Consider the following 15,306-nt stretch of genomic DNA (forward strand, 5'->3'; position numbering starts at 1 on the left):
CCTGCACGGTCCCCCCGTCATGTGGAATAACGACTCAAGACAACGTGCTATGGGATTAAATTGGCCACAACTTTATTAAATTTCAAATGTGGGTAGACCTTGGCTCAGGCATTGGGCGTTCTCCCTCCCCGGTCCCCAGCCGGGGACCTAGGGAGCATCAGGGTTATCCAGTGTGTGGGGGGGGGATGGGCCGGCTCTGGAGAACATATGTTCAAGCAGAGATGGCCGCCCCCGTAATGCCGCCGTCGCAGGAGAGAGCAATGACGACCTTTCGGTGTACGGCCAAAGCCTCCCTTCAGAAAACCCCTTTAACGGGGAACCCTGGTATCGCCGCCGCAAGAGGAAGATGGACAAAAGGATTCCGCCCAAGGCCTGATACTGCCAAAGTTGTGACGTTTTGCTATGGGAAAGGCGAAACCTGCCAATGCAGGGAAATTCCTTTCCGGCCCTTTAACAGCGACCTTAACATAGCAGCGCCCGCATACCTGTGAAGAAAAGTTAACCTGCAAAACCTGTGAAGACAAGTTAACCTGCAAAATAAGACATTAACTGAGGGTGGGTAGGGTGGGAGAAGCTCTGGAGCCAAGTGAGGATTCCTAGGTAAGATCCTCCCTCTATTGTGTGGGCAGGTAATCCCTCCCCTACCTGGCCTGGTCTCCTTGGCAATGCTTCCCCCAGGTGGGATTGGACAACTGACTGAGGTAGGCGGAGACCTCCAGGTATCCCACCTGAGGGAAGGCAAAGCCAAGCCTATGCTGTTGGGGCCACTCCAGATCTAGGGGCTGCACGCGTCCACGCAAAGGGCGCCCCCCGTTTTAAGCGGGGAGCGGTCATTGCTTTTCCTCGACCACACCGTTGGCTCGGATGGCTGTAGCCTCGAGAGGGGAAGAGCCCAGAGAGACTCCCGAAGCCTAGAAAGTGAAACAACGAAAGCAAGGAACATTGGAAAAGAAAGCTTAAAGTTACCCTGCCATAGCTCCATATGTATGTTCTTGACTTCTGATATTTAACTCGGATAGCAGGATTATAAAATTCATAATATGTTTTATTCTGGGGCCATTAGTGTGCTGGGAAGCACACTGCAAGTAATCATCATCATAATAATGGCATATGTGGTTCTACAGGGTTGCGAGAAAAGCTGGTAATAGTAAAATCCTCTTTCCATGCAGTTTTGGCAATTACATTATTATTCCATTGAAGCAGCTAGTTGAAGGGGGAAAACAGACCTTCAGCTTAGGCTGAGCTATGCACAAGGTGCCTACCTCTAGACTGACATGTGGCTGGTGATTGGAATAATCCCTTAAGTTACTATAATAATTATTGTGGATGAGCAGACTGTCAATCCAAAAATGGCCAGATGGGGTTTAGCTGGCCTGGTTCTGGAGGGGATAAAGCGAGATCGGATAATTGCTAGTGTTATCAAATTTTGACCTGATTCAGAGTCATCTTGCTTTTTAATGTTCAGGAGCCAAGCATTTCAGAATCAAAGGTTTTCCAAGGTTATGCATACAGCATTCCTTACTCTCTCCCTACCCCCCACCCCGCCGGTTGAAATAATTAAAGAGTATATTTGTAATAAAATCGAACCATGTACAATGCTTCAGTGCGTCGGATATGCCGTACTTTTCCGTGTATAAGACAAGGATTTTTTATTAGAAAATTATGACAAAAAGGGGGTTCGTCTTATACACGGATAGTGCATCAGGGGGACATGGGATTGGCGGCTGCTGCTACCCGTAGATTGTTATTGGATATTTGGTGTGTAATTGGTGGCTGAGGCAAGGGCTGCTGTTGATTTGCTGTCACTGCGGCAATTGGGTGGGCAATTGGTGGTGAAGGGAACAGATGAAAGGCAGCTTTTGTGATGCACCCAGGTGTCAGTGTAGGTCAGGCTGGTGAGTGATTTTGGGCAACCCCCCCCCTAAAAAAGCTGAACAACTCTGGACAATCTCTCCCCATTTTCCTAATTTGCAGCCCCCAAAATAGGGAGCGCCTTATACACAGGGGAGTGTTATACATTAAAAAATATGGTACTTAGCTTCAGCTAGGGCTCTGGAAAATGTTTTGCCACATTGTGATGTAAACACAGCTCTGAGGAGAGGCAGGAAGCTACAGGTGGCAGAAAACGTCATAATCTCTTCTCCTCACAGGTTTATTGCTGCAGATCTGTTTATCTGCAACCTGGGGTTTAGGTCTACTACTGAATGTATATTTGTGGTCAAAGGTGATTTGTATCCAGTTCTTTGCTTCGCATACTTCATGATGTCACTGAAAACTGTACTACCGAAAGATAGAGTGACCTTGGACCAGTCCCTGCCTAGTCTACTTCATAGGGTTGTTGTCAGGATAGAACAAGGAGATGGAGACTCATGTATACTGACTCAAGCTCCTTGGAAGAGAAGTGAGATATAAATGCAATAAATAAATAACATAAGGTAAGATACACTGTCTTCTGAGAAAGATTAGCGTGCAAATTCTAATACTTTTTATAGAAGCCAGGATTTCAAGCCATGAGTTCCTGTTTTTAGAGAGGACAAATAAACTATTATGGACACAAGCCATTGACAGACAGATCAGAATTTTCTCAACTAAAAGGACATGTATTTTCATGCTGTTACAGAAAAAGATGTGTTTTTCTCGATTGTCTGTGGCCCAGCTAGTACAAGGTCAAATGTCTATGACTGGAGCTTCCCCGGGTACCCTTTCGTTTAAAGAAACACTGATTTTAAGTCATTTCTGTTACAAAAAGGAGAGACCCAAATACAGTATCCTCTGCCAAGTATATAATTTGCCTTTTATTCCTCCACAGCATGCAAATATTTTGTCGTATCAAAGAGTTTGAAATAACAATCCATTTCTTTCCCTTTCTGATAGCAAAGTCCAAAGTTTTGTAATAAAACTGTATAGCTCAAGGTAGGAGATGATTAATTCTGAAACTATGTATTCTTGAACTCTTGCATAGAAATTAATAATGCATATCTGCCCCAGTCCTTTGAATTGCAGTTCTATTGTTCTTCCAGTGCTCTCTGTATGTAGACAGGGCAGAAATTTTACTGAAGTAGAAGTGATTGTAAATAGCTCTTAGATGGTAAAAATGTGAGAATACCTGGCTGTGTTAAGGATCCAGAAAGTTGTTACAAGTTGTGGATGTAAAAACTATTCAGGCGTTATAGTAATATGAAAATTTCATGCATGAAGGAGACCAATGGAGATGAGCTAGCCTCAAAAAACCAGGATCTAATTAATGCATGAAATGGTTATTACCATAGAAGTGCTGGATTTAGGGCAGTGCAGGCAATTTCCCCTCACAGAGCACCTAGCCAAGGGGACACAAAATTGAGAAGGTCCATAATTGAGAAGATCTATTTGGGGGTGCCAAATTGTGGCCTCGCATAAGGTGCCATGTTATGAAAGATTACCAAAGTCTGCTCCAACCCTAGAGTAAATTGTCCCACCAGACTTAGTTCACATTGAGGGTGACTAGGTAATCAATCGTTTGTTCCCTCATTCTGCCTGAGAAGTTCAGTGTGTGCAGAGGTATTGAGGTGGTGGCTGCAGCTCAGACCACATGGCTCTTACAAGCCATCATAGGAGCCAACTCCTTGGGGCAGAAGTCTCTTCTCCCCCATATATATATATTTGAGGGTGCCACCTTCAAGTTGATTGGCATTGCCATGCAAATGGTGATTGTGCTTGACTGATATGTGAGACGGGCTTACCTACCCTCCCCATATTTTATTCACGTTGGCATCCCTGTAAGCCATACTTCTGTTCCTATCCCAATAATTCAGGAATTTTCACCACTGCAACTAAGCCAAGTTTTACTCCTTGTGTTCTCCTCCTTTCCTTTCCCTCTACTTACCCCATAAGCAGCCCCTGGGCCTATTTGTCTTCACTTTGGCAGAATTGATCCACACTTGAGCAGTGAAAATGGCTGTGAATTGTATTCACTTTGGCCAAAGGAGGGAAAAAGTTATGGCCATACTTAGATTCCCACGGAGCATAGAGCAAATCAGATTTAAAAATAAAATCAGACAGAGACACAGAAACAAGGTGAATATTGGGACCTCTAGACATCCCTATTAAAAAGTGAGGGAAAATGTATTAGTGTTTATGGTCAGGGATCACTTAATTTCCAGAACATTATGCATCATCTCCAAATTCTCTGCCTGAAATTATTTAAATCACTCCACCACTGCTTATAATTTTATTTTCTATGTCCCTGAGCATTTACTATAATTCATTTTAGATATACAAAGTGAATCAAATTTTGAAACAAGAAAGAATGTATTATAGAATAGGAAATTCCATACATCACATTAATGCTCCAAATCCAACATGCTGAAGGTTCTTTTCTTGTTAATGAAATGAGGCATGTTTAAAATATTGTCTCTCTTTGTGAGCATACTTTCAAGGCTGGTGTCTTGTTTCAAGTTTGGTGTCTATTGGAGTCACACAGGGCACAACCCACCTTACTCTATGTATAGCTTAGCTGCTATGAGCGCTACAAGTTTATTCACCTGAAGAAAGACTACTGAAAATTGTAGTCGTACATTGCTGTGTACCAGGGTTTGAAAAGCCATTATATGAAAAATCATACCAAAATATTTGGGACTCATCTCAGTCCCTCTAATAGCAAACCTAGGGCCCCCGTACCAACAGAAACAGAGCCAAAATGGGATCACTAAGAAAGAAGAGGGTGGAATCTCAAGGTTTCCATAAAAAGAAATGGGGCCAAACTCTAGGGTTGCGATATTTCAAAAGGTACTATTCAGGACATCCCAAAAGTTGAGCTTTTTTAAAGATGAACCCCAAAGTTGTTGAGCCAAAAGACTACGATTTTTCAGTTGACTTGCCTAAGATCCAGGACCAAGCACCACCTTTCAGAAATTTCCCCCCGGACATCAATTCTGCCTTTGAAATCCCATAAAGTCTGGGCAAATCCAGATGTATGGCAGCCCTACCAAACTCACTTAGAACAACTCATTGCTGATGGAACATGCTCAGTGACTGTGGAACTGTGTAATGTTGAGTGGAGCATAAGTTGAAGAAGAAACATAGAAAACCAAGAGTGACTTCTTTGACTGAACCCTCAACAACACAGTATCCTGGAAGAAGGCTTGGCTAGTTAGGGACTGATTGTAGATCCCACTTGTCATTTGTATCTATAATTTTTGTTGCAGTCTCATAAACACTTTGGCTCATGGGACAGAGTGTGACTTACTTCAATAATAATAATAATAATAATAATAATAATAATAATAATAATAATAATAATAATAGGTTTCCCCAGCCACTCTGGGTGGTTTCCAGCAAAATATTAAAATACAATAATTTCAAATATTTAAAGCTTCCCTAAACAGGCTTCCCTTCACATGTCTTCTAAGTAAGTATGCCTCATATTGTGCACATCAAATTAGGATACATGGTGTTCCTTTGTTGTTGGAAACATTTGAAGCCATCTAGGACTAATGGATGACTCTTAGGGTCTCCTCCAACTCCTCAATTCTTTGATTCTGTGATTTTCCAGTTTGCATATTGCTTCAAGAAGTGCACCTGTGGTAAGTTTGTCTTTAAAATGTGAACTGAATTCAATTTCTTCCCCCTTCCTTACTGGTTTATCACATTTTGAAGGAAATGAAGTGATACACATTACCATCTAAAGAGGAGGTGGGTGTGGACACAATCATATTCTGGTGCTCGGAGAGGGGTAAGAGTATTAAGTCCAGAATCTAAAGTTACCAAACTGCACAAGTACCCATAAATTTCATTTCTTAAGGGAAAGAAGCCCTGCTATATTCATTGATTGAGCATAATATGCCTGGGCCCAGCAGAAATTTGCAACAAACCCCCACCCCCAATGATCCCTTGCATATTTTGAAAAAATATTGCAGGGTTGCCTGAAGTCCTTTAAATTTAAGGTACAGAAAACTAGAATTACAAATGTGGTTCTAGTATCTTATTCCACATAATATACCAGGGCAGTTCACATTAAATTAAAAATACAATATTTTAAAATGAATTTCTAAGCCAGCTTCTTCTGCTGTTCTAGAGAACAACCTAGGCTAAGAGCTCCATCTTCTGAACGTTGTCATTTTTGTTCTAACATAGCCTATGATTTGCCCCTGGAAAATCCCACAGGTTTTTAGAAGAACTGGGTGTTCCAAATAGATTTGTATGGTTTGCAGAACTGGGTCTATTTTTGTTTCACTATCAAGCCTTATTATAGTCATAAAAGTGAGCAAGCAGAGTAAAAGAACCCAGAGGTAGGAGAATAATTCACAGTCTGCATAGACTTAAGCAATGAATAGGTTAATTAAAGAAGAGCCAAGAGGAATAACCTGCCTGTATTAATTTAATTGTTAATTAAAAGTTTGCAAGGACAATATTTGTGCTTAAAGCTAGTCACTCTCCAGACTCAGCTAAGTTCCAAAATCTTGTTTACACAGTATCTCCTTCTTTACTGTTTGTTTAGTGGTGGTGATGCGGCAGACTATTTGAATTGCCAACAATTGTACTCTTTTGAAACGGTAATAAAAGATGAAGACTGCAATCCTATACATGCTTACTTTGAAGTAGTCCCCTCTGAACTCCACAAGGGAGTAGAAATGCATATGTTTGTACTGCAAGGCTGCAATTCTATACTGTCTTTCATGGAAGTAAGACCCATTGAAAGTACAGTGGTACCTCGGGTTACATAAGCTTCAGGTTACACACTCCGCTAACCCATTAATAGTGCTTCAGGTTAAGAAATTTGCTTCAGGATAAGAACAGAAATCGGGCTCCGGCAGTGCAGGAGCAGCAGGAGGCCCCATTAGCTAAAGCGGTGCTTCAGGTTAAGAACAGTTTCAGGTTAAGAACGGACCTCCGGAACGAATTAAGTACTTAACCCAAGGTACCACTGTAATGGAACATGCTTCTGAGAAGACAAGTATTGGATTTGCGGTAAATCATAAAAAGGGTGAAGTGACTGAAGAACTTGCTTCCTTTCCTTATCATTAACCACGTAGACAAATTGGTCTAAGTCATGGGTAGGCGAAGTAAGGCCCGAGGGGCCCGATCTGGCCCAATTGCCTTCTAAATCCAGCCCATGGACGGTCTGGGAATCATTGTGTTTTTACATGAGTAGAATGTGTCCTTTTATTTAAAATGCATCTCTGGGTTATTTGTAGGGCCTGTCTGGTGTTTTTAGATGAGTAGAATGTGTACTTTTATGTAAAATGCATCTCTGAGTTATTTGTGGGGCATAGGAATTCGTTCATTTCCCCCTCTCCAAAATATAGTCCGGCCACCCACAAGGTCTGAGGGTCAGTGGACCGGTCCCCTGCTGAAAAAGTTTGCTGACCCCTGGTCTAAGTTATTTAAGCTTCCTGTAACCTTTCAATTGATTTTCCCACCCCACAAAAATCTAGCACCCTCCAAATAGGGATGGGATTCAGTTTTGTCAATCTTTGAATGTGAACCAGCCCCATTTACCTTTCCTGAAACAATATTCAAACCGAAGTTATTTGAACATCACACTTTTCTGAATTTTCTAATGCATTTCTCGAACCAAGTAATGTGCACAAAACGTCTATATCATGGAATAAAATTGTACATGGAAGTGAATAAAGGTAAAGGTAAAGGTACCCCTGCCCGTAGGGGCCAGTCTTGACAGACTCTAGGGTTGTGCGCTCATCTCACTCTATAGGCCGGGAGCCAGCGCTGTCCGCAGACACTTCCGGGTCACGTGGCCAGCGTGGCCAGCGTGACAAGCTGCATCTGGCGAGCCAGCGCAGCACACGGAACGCCGTTTACCTTCCCGCTATTAAGCGGTCCCTATTTATCTACTTGCACCTGGGGCTGCTTTCGAGCTGCTAGGTTGGCAGGCGCTGGGACCAAGCGACGGGAGCGTACCTCGCCGCGGGGATTCGAACCGCCGACCTTTCGGTCGGCAAGTCCTACATGCTGAGGCTTTAACCCACAGCACCATAAATAATATATTCATGGAAGTGAATACAGTGGTGCCCCTCAAGACAAATGGCTCGCAAGACGGAAAACTCGCTAGACGAAAGAGTTTTCTCTTTTGGAGGTGCTTTGCAAAACGAATTTCCTATGGGCTTGCTTCGCAAGACGACAATGTCATGCGAGTTCCTGCTGGTTTTTTTTCCCCCTTTCCCCCCTTTTTTCTAAGCCGCTAAGCCGCTTATCATCTGATCCGATCAGCAGATAAGCCGCTAAAAGCCGCTAAAAGCCGCTAATAGCGCTAATCCGCTAATCCTTCAATGGGCTTGCTTCACAAGACGAAAAAACCGGTAGACGAAGAGAATCACAGAACGGATTCTTTTCGTCTTGCGAGGCACCACTGTATATTAATGGAAATAACAGAACAAATGTGTCAAGGTGGGGGAGAGAATGCTTGCAAAAAGACCACATACAAAGGCTCACTCCAATGCTGACAAATTTTCATTAGGATTTTAAAATAATTGCAAGCTGTTATGGAAAACTGTACTGCCAATTTGTTAGCAGGCCAAATTGTATACTATTAGTATATAAATAAGGGGTGGGGAATTTCTTGCAGCCTGAGGGCCAAATTTCCTTTTTGGGAACCTTGTGAGAATTACATACCAGTGCTGGGTGGAGATGGAGGCAAAAGCAGACAGAGCAATGAATGTACATTTTGCATTTTACGTTTGTACAGTAGTCTAGTTTCTATAAATGCACACCAATGTAGCTTGCTTCCCAGAAGTCAAATCACTGTTGCTTCATGGGAGGGAAAGGGGAAGGTGGCAAGTAGTTTGGCACAATGCAAATATACCCGCCGAACTACCGTATTTTTCGCTCTATAAGACACACTTTTTCCCTTCTAAAAAGTAAGGGAAAATGTGTGTGTGTCTTATGGAGTGAATGCAGGCTGCGCAGCTAAGCCCAAAGCCAGAACAGGGAGACGGAGCACTGCGCAGTGCTCCATCTCGCTGTTCTAGCTTGGGGTTAGCTGCGCAAAGCCTCTGCAGGGCAGTGGGGTGAAGGCACCCCACTGCCATGTGGAAGCTTCAAAGACTGTCACCAAAGCCAGAACAGCAAAATGGAGCGCTGCGCAGTGCTCCGACTTGCTGTTCTAGCTTGGGGATGGCTGCACAAAGCCTCTGCAGGGCAGTGGGGTGCCTTCATTTTGGATTCACAGCTGTTCATGGAGGTGCAGGTCAATTCTGTGTCCAGGGCAGCTGTTTACCAGTGGAAAGTGGCTGCTGGGTCCATATAACACCAGTCCTGAGAGATCTTCATTGGCTCCCAGTATGTTTCCGAGCACAATTCAAAGTGTTGGTGCTGACCTTTAATGCCCTAAACGGCCTCGGTTTTGTATACTTGAAGGAGCGTCTCCACCCCCATCATCCAGCCCGGACACTGAGGTCCAGTGCCGAGGGCCTTCTGGCAGTTCCCTCACTGCAAGAAGTGAGGTTACAGGGAACCAGGCAGAGGGCCTTCTCGGTAGTGGCGCCTGCCCTGTAGAATGCCCTCCCAGCAGATGTCAAGGCAATAAACAACTATTTTACTTTTAAAAGACAACTGAAGGTGACCCTGTTTAGGGAAGTTTTTAATGTCTGACACTGTGTTGTTTTTAATATTCGGTTGGAAGCCATCCAGAGCAGCTGAGGAAACTCAGCCAGATGGGAGGGGTATAAATAATAAATTATTATTATTATTATTATTATTATTATTATTATTATTATTATTATTATTATTATCTTGCAGCTTCAGAAAACAATTTCACAGAACACAAACAGTACATAAAACATATCCTACTTTCAAATGGCTCCCAGTGTTGAGATGACCAAGTTAGCACAGACAGACTTTAAAAAGAAGAAGAATAGGAAGAATTTGCTATTATTTTTTGGCCTACAGGACTTTGCATCCATCCTTGCTTTCTCTGCTGTGCTCTATGAGCGATAGAAGTTAAGCTGCCGGGATCTGTTGAGTCTGGGATATATTTCTCCAGTGCAATGGGAGACTTGTGGAATAACATTCTGGTATCCTCCAACTTTCCATTGTTGAAAGACTCCCTTCAAAGGATGCAAGAAGTCTGGATAAAGGATGCTTTGTCATGCTAATTTGCTCTCAAAATTATTTCAAAGGCTTCAGTGTCTGTGCAAAAGGGAAAGGCAGGAAACAGGACTGGAGGGAGTGTTTTGGGAGCTTCTCTTTTAAAATAACCCTTGAAGCCAACTTGGCTGAACTCTAGAGCACAACATGTAAAATGAGAAGAGAACTAAAACCTCACCCCCCTCTCCAGAAAATAGTAATATAATTACATCTCAAGTGAAGTTAGCAAGGAAAGATCAGAGTACTTCTTACACATGCAGCCCATTGTCAGGCTTCAGTATGGTCCAATTGCAGACGTTCTAAATCCCTCATATGATGAGGGAGAATGAGGACAATGCCTCGTGTTTCTCTGTCTGGATAAAGAATTAGATAGGGGTGTATGAGTATGTGTAGAATCTAGCAATGGCATTCATGTCTCCACATACTTTTGCCTCTGGCCCCAACCACCACTGGCTTGTGGGTCTCGGAAGGTTGTCCAGAATGGAACATGTTCCTTAAACTGAGGAAGATTGTCTATTCCTGCTCTAAATGAATGGGACTGATGCTGACATTTTCCTTTTGAACACTGCTTTTAACAACCCGAAGTACCACTGTACTTATATTGTGCCAGACCCACAGTCAGTACCATGCCGAAATTACTTCATACAAAAAATAAAAAATTCTGCAAAAACAAACAAACAAACAAAACAACACAGAAAACCACACTGCTTTTAACACTGGGGATAGGCAGACCCAGGACACACCATTTATACAAGGTGTGACCGGAAAGTTTGGTGAATGGTCAATGAAATATACTCGGAGTCGAGAGTGGATTTCATGCTCTTTATTCAGATCATAGTGGTGAGGAGAAATGGAAGTTCCCCCAGAATGTCTGCTTTATATACATTATTTACACAATGGGCCCCACGTGATTGGCTAATTTCGGGATTCTCCTGTAAGCCAATCAGGTTGTGGATTCACTTCCACCTGGAGCTGGATTGGGTGGCTCCTGTGGAGCAATCAGACTGCTGCATTCTGGGTCCTATTCAACTCAGTACATGACAGTCACAGAAATTGGACAACCAAAAGTGATTCATTGTTGAGAAGATGCAATATAGTGCCTAATCCACCCTCTCACCAGTAAACTTTGTTCCCCCATATATTGATTGCATTTAGGTGTATATCACTTTTCTCACATGACACCCAAGGGGGTTTACAACATGGGAATCCAAAGATATGTTATAAAATGTAAAGCTGGGACAGAATGGAACAGGAGAGATCTTTCAAAACATCATACAGACCCTTGCCCTCACCACCATCTGATTTTGCTCTTTGTGTTCAGTTGGCTACTGAATATTCATTGAATCTATTTATGGCATATGCATGCTAATCATTAAGTTCCAGGATACTCTTAAAGTACTTCAAGACTGGATTTACCCAAAACCAATTAAAGTCCACTAAGTGTACCTATACTAGCATTCTGATTTCCCTTCATTGCAAAGGAAAACATAGCAAGAATTACTTGCCAGATCAGACCAAACCTATGCAGTACAGCATTCTGTTTCTAATAAGAGCCAGAAAGATACCTCTGGGAAGCTAACAAGCAGGGCATGATGATAATAGCTTTACACCATTTGACCCCCAACATCTGGTAATCAGATGTTCAGCGTAGAGGAGGTGTTTTGCTATCATAACTAATAGGCATAAATAGGAGAAGTCAAGTGATTCTGGGTTGGCTGTCTAATGACTGTCTACATTTATTTATAGAGTGGTGCTTTGTAGTATGGATGTTTACTTTGGAGTTTTTATTTATTTCTTACCTTAAACATATGAAAATAGTGGTACTCCTGTATCAGTTTACACCAGGAAAATAACGCAAATGAATGTTTTCAAAGACAAGCATATGTGTGTTGTGGTCCCATTCTGAACTGAGGTTTCCATGGTTGGCTATATAAAAAAAGATGAAACAGGAAACTCATTCTCAGCTCTTCAATGACTCATCTATATTGTTGTTGCTGTTGTTATTTTAATTTATATTCCTCCAAAGGAGACCAGCGTGGCAAATAACAAATGACTAAAGCATATATTTTTTAAAAAACAACAACCCTTAAGAACAACTTTTTAAAACCTATTTAAAATATATTTATAAAAAATCTTTAAAATATCTTTAAAAATTAGACATTTAAAAGCTTCTTAAAGCATCTTTATATCTCACATTAACAAGATTTTTTAACATGCACTCCCAAACACCTCCAAATATCCCTGTAGGACAAAATGTGCAATGTTCTTCATCAAGGACAGAAAGTGTGGTAATGAGAGATAGCTGGAATGAACTCAAATAATGTTGCATTGAAATTTGAAATCTTAATAAAATGGCGATTAAACAAAAACTTGTTGTTGTTTTATAAAAGTTGCAAAACACAATCCAGAGTAAAGCAAGGGTGTTGGGTTTTTTTTGGCCAGCATTATACTACTGAACAGTTCTACATCATCAAAGTTGCAACATTGTGATGATATATTGCCCTAATAAAGCACAAGTGTGACTACTGAGGTATTTTTGTAGCACTATACATCATCACAACAGTATCCCTTGAATGATTTATCACAGCATTCCATCACTGAAGTGACGTCGCTCTGATGTTACAATGCCAGCCACAATGTATCACTTGGGCCAACCGGCCTACTTTGGTTAATTATTCAAAAATATTACTTTTTCGTGGTGGAAATTTATCTAGAAAATGGACCGAAGATACAAATGGTATATATATAAACCTAGAAAAGCCTGGACTTTTGTATGTTATCTCTGTGCTCTTGTAAAGAAAATGTATATCTGCATAAATCCAAACTGAACCAGATCCAAACTGTTTCCTTTTCCTTCCTTTCTAAGTGAATGCAGCATCCTTAATTTGAGAGGCCTCAATGCAGAAAAAGAAATGTGACAAAGCCCATTGATTTCAATGTGATTTAAGCAGCAATCCTATGCATGTCTACATTGGTTCCACTAAGGTCAATGGAACTTATTTCCAAGCAAATGTGTATTTGACTGCAACCAACATTTATCTGAATTATAAGGATAGTATCCAACTTATGCCCTACATCATGGGTAGGCAAACTAAGGCCCGGGGGCCGGATCTGGCCCAATTGCCTTCTCAATCCGGCCCGTGGACAGTTCGGGAATCAGCGTGTTTTTACATGAGTAGAATGTGTGCTTTAATTTAAAATGCATCTCTGGGTTATTTGTGGGGCATAGGAATTCGTTCATTTATTTATTTTCCCAAAATATAGTCTGCCCCCCCCCCAAGGTCTGAGGGATGATGGACTGGCACCCTGCTGAAAAAGTTTGCTGACCCCTGCCCCACATTCAAGGCTGGGATTTAGATGTGGTAGATACATTCACAAATGGAAGAGTATGGCAACTTATTTTTGCTGATTCCACCCTGTCTCTACAACCTCTCTTCTACCTTCCACTTTCCCCTGGAGTCTCCCAGTTCTGAGGATATTATTTTAGAGTGTTAGCACAGAATAATATAGTCTTTTTACTTACCCCACCCAGTACAGTGGTACCTTGTTTCCCAAACTTAATCTGCTCCGGAAGTCCGTTTAACTTTGAAAACCAAGGTGCAGCCTCTGATTGGTGCAGGCACCCTGGAAACAATAGCCAACAGCCGCATCGGATGTTTGGCTTCCAAAAAATGTTCGAATCACAGGAACACTTCTGGGTTTTTGGTGTTTGAGAACCAAGGTACCACTGTAATCTGTTCAGGCTTTGAGAGCTCTGATACACACCTCCCCATTCCTTTTGCTAAAAGGAGTTCATTTACTTGCATGTATAGATTGTGTCCCTCTACTGTTATGAATGAGGACAAGCATGCACAATAAATAAATGTATACATTCAGCTATGCATATGGACCTTTGTGTTACATTTACCTTTACAAATGGATCTTTGAGTAATTTCAAGATTTGAGGTTGCAATATTTGAGGGGGGGAGGTTATATTCTGCACTTTGTTCTTGTAACCCATGCAAAACAGAAAGCTAATGCTATTTGGTGAGGGGTCATTTTCAAAGAAATTAAATCTAAACCACACACATTAGCTTTTTATCCTACACCTGACCTTGAACCTGAGATTCACAGCAAAATAATTACCTGTATGTTTCAGAGATGAGTTAATGCAATCAGGCAAAAGCTGCACTGTCCAGCAGGAATTAGAATTCAGCTTATATTAATCACTCTTTCAATCCTCTCAATGTTATGCCACAGAAATGAAGGACAAAAAGAAGGGTCAAATAAATAAATGGAGACACAGCACAAAATAAAACAGAGAGGGAAACAGATTCTGGAACTATGGTAGTTTTCTTTGCCCAGGCAGGGACATTATGTAACTCATGAGAGCAGCAGACGAAATATTTATTGACAGCAGCAGGCAGGGCAAGGGTTGGCATGACATTGGGTTGCAGAATCAGTTCATCATTCCATAAGCCCAGTGTTGATGGAATGAATCTGCTGGGTTTGGATCCCTCCAAACCTCTACGACGGGAGGTGACAAGTTTTGAACCTTGCTGTGGTGCAAGCCAAGCAAGCAAGGTCTCACTGGGGAACCAGGGTGCAGATTTCAACCAGGCAGATACCAAATGTACGCTTGAGTTTGCTGTGGTCAATCCTCCCCTCAGGCCCCTTATGGGTTCCCCCATACTATGTTGATCCTGACCAATGCCATTTCCACCCTCATACAAACAATGTTCTTCCACCTAACAAAGAAAATCCATAATTTCATGGAGGGAAAGGCAAAAAAGCCACCAAAAATAATAGTAATCCCCAAGTGCCAATCAAACATTTCTTTCTGTCCCTGTCAACCAGTGACCTAAAATTGCTTAGTGAAGGCTCTAATCCAAGGATGGGCAGGCAGGCAGCTCTCAAAGCAAAATGGCTGTGAGCTCCAAGGGAAGCTGCCTTATATAGGCTTCCCCCTCCGCTCTGCAGCAAGGGGCCATGGGACAGCTGTTTCCCATGAGCCCATCACACAGAGAAGATACTTGGCAAAAAGCTTTCCCAGTATTTTGCTGGAATCTATGGGCCACAGCATCTCCAGGTAAAGGCGCCCCATGCTTATTGGGCACAGAACAGGGCTAAACAAAATAAATATAGCCCACTAGCCAGGTGAACCCCTTCATGAATCACTGCCTTGCCGTGGCGAAGGGGCTTGAAGAACTCAGAGAAGCTATGAACTATGCCGAGCAGGGCACCCAA

The sequence above is a fragment of the Podarcis bocagei genome (assembly GCF_964188305.1).
Source record: "Podarcis bocagei genome assembly, chromosome: 9".
In the NCBI taxonomy this organism is placed as follows: domain Eukaryota; kingdom Metazoa; phylum Chordata; class Lepidosauria; order Squamata; family Lacertidae; genus Podarcis; species Podarcis bocagei.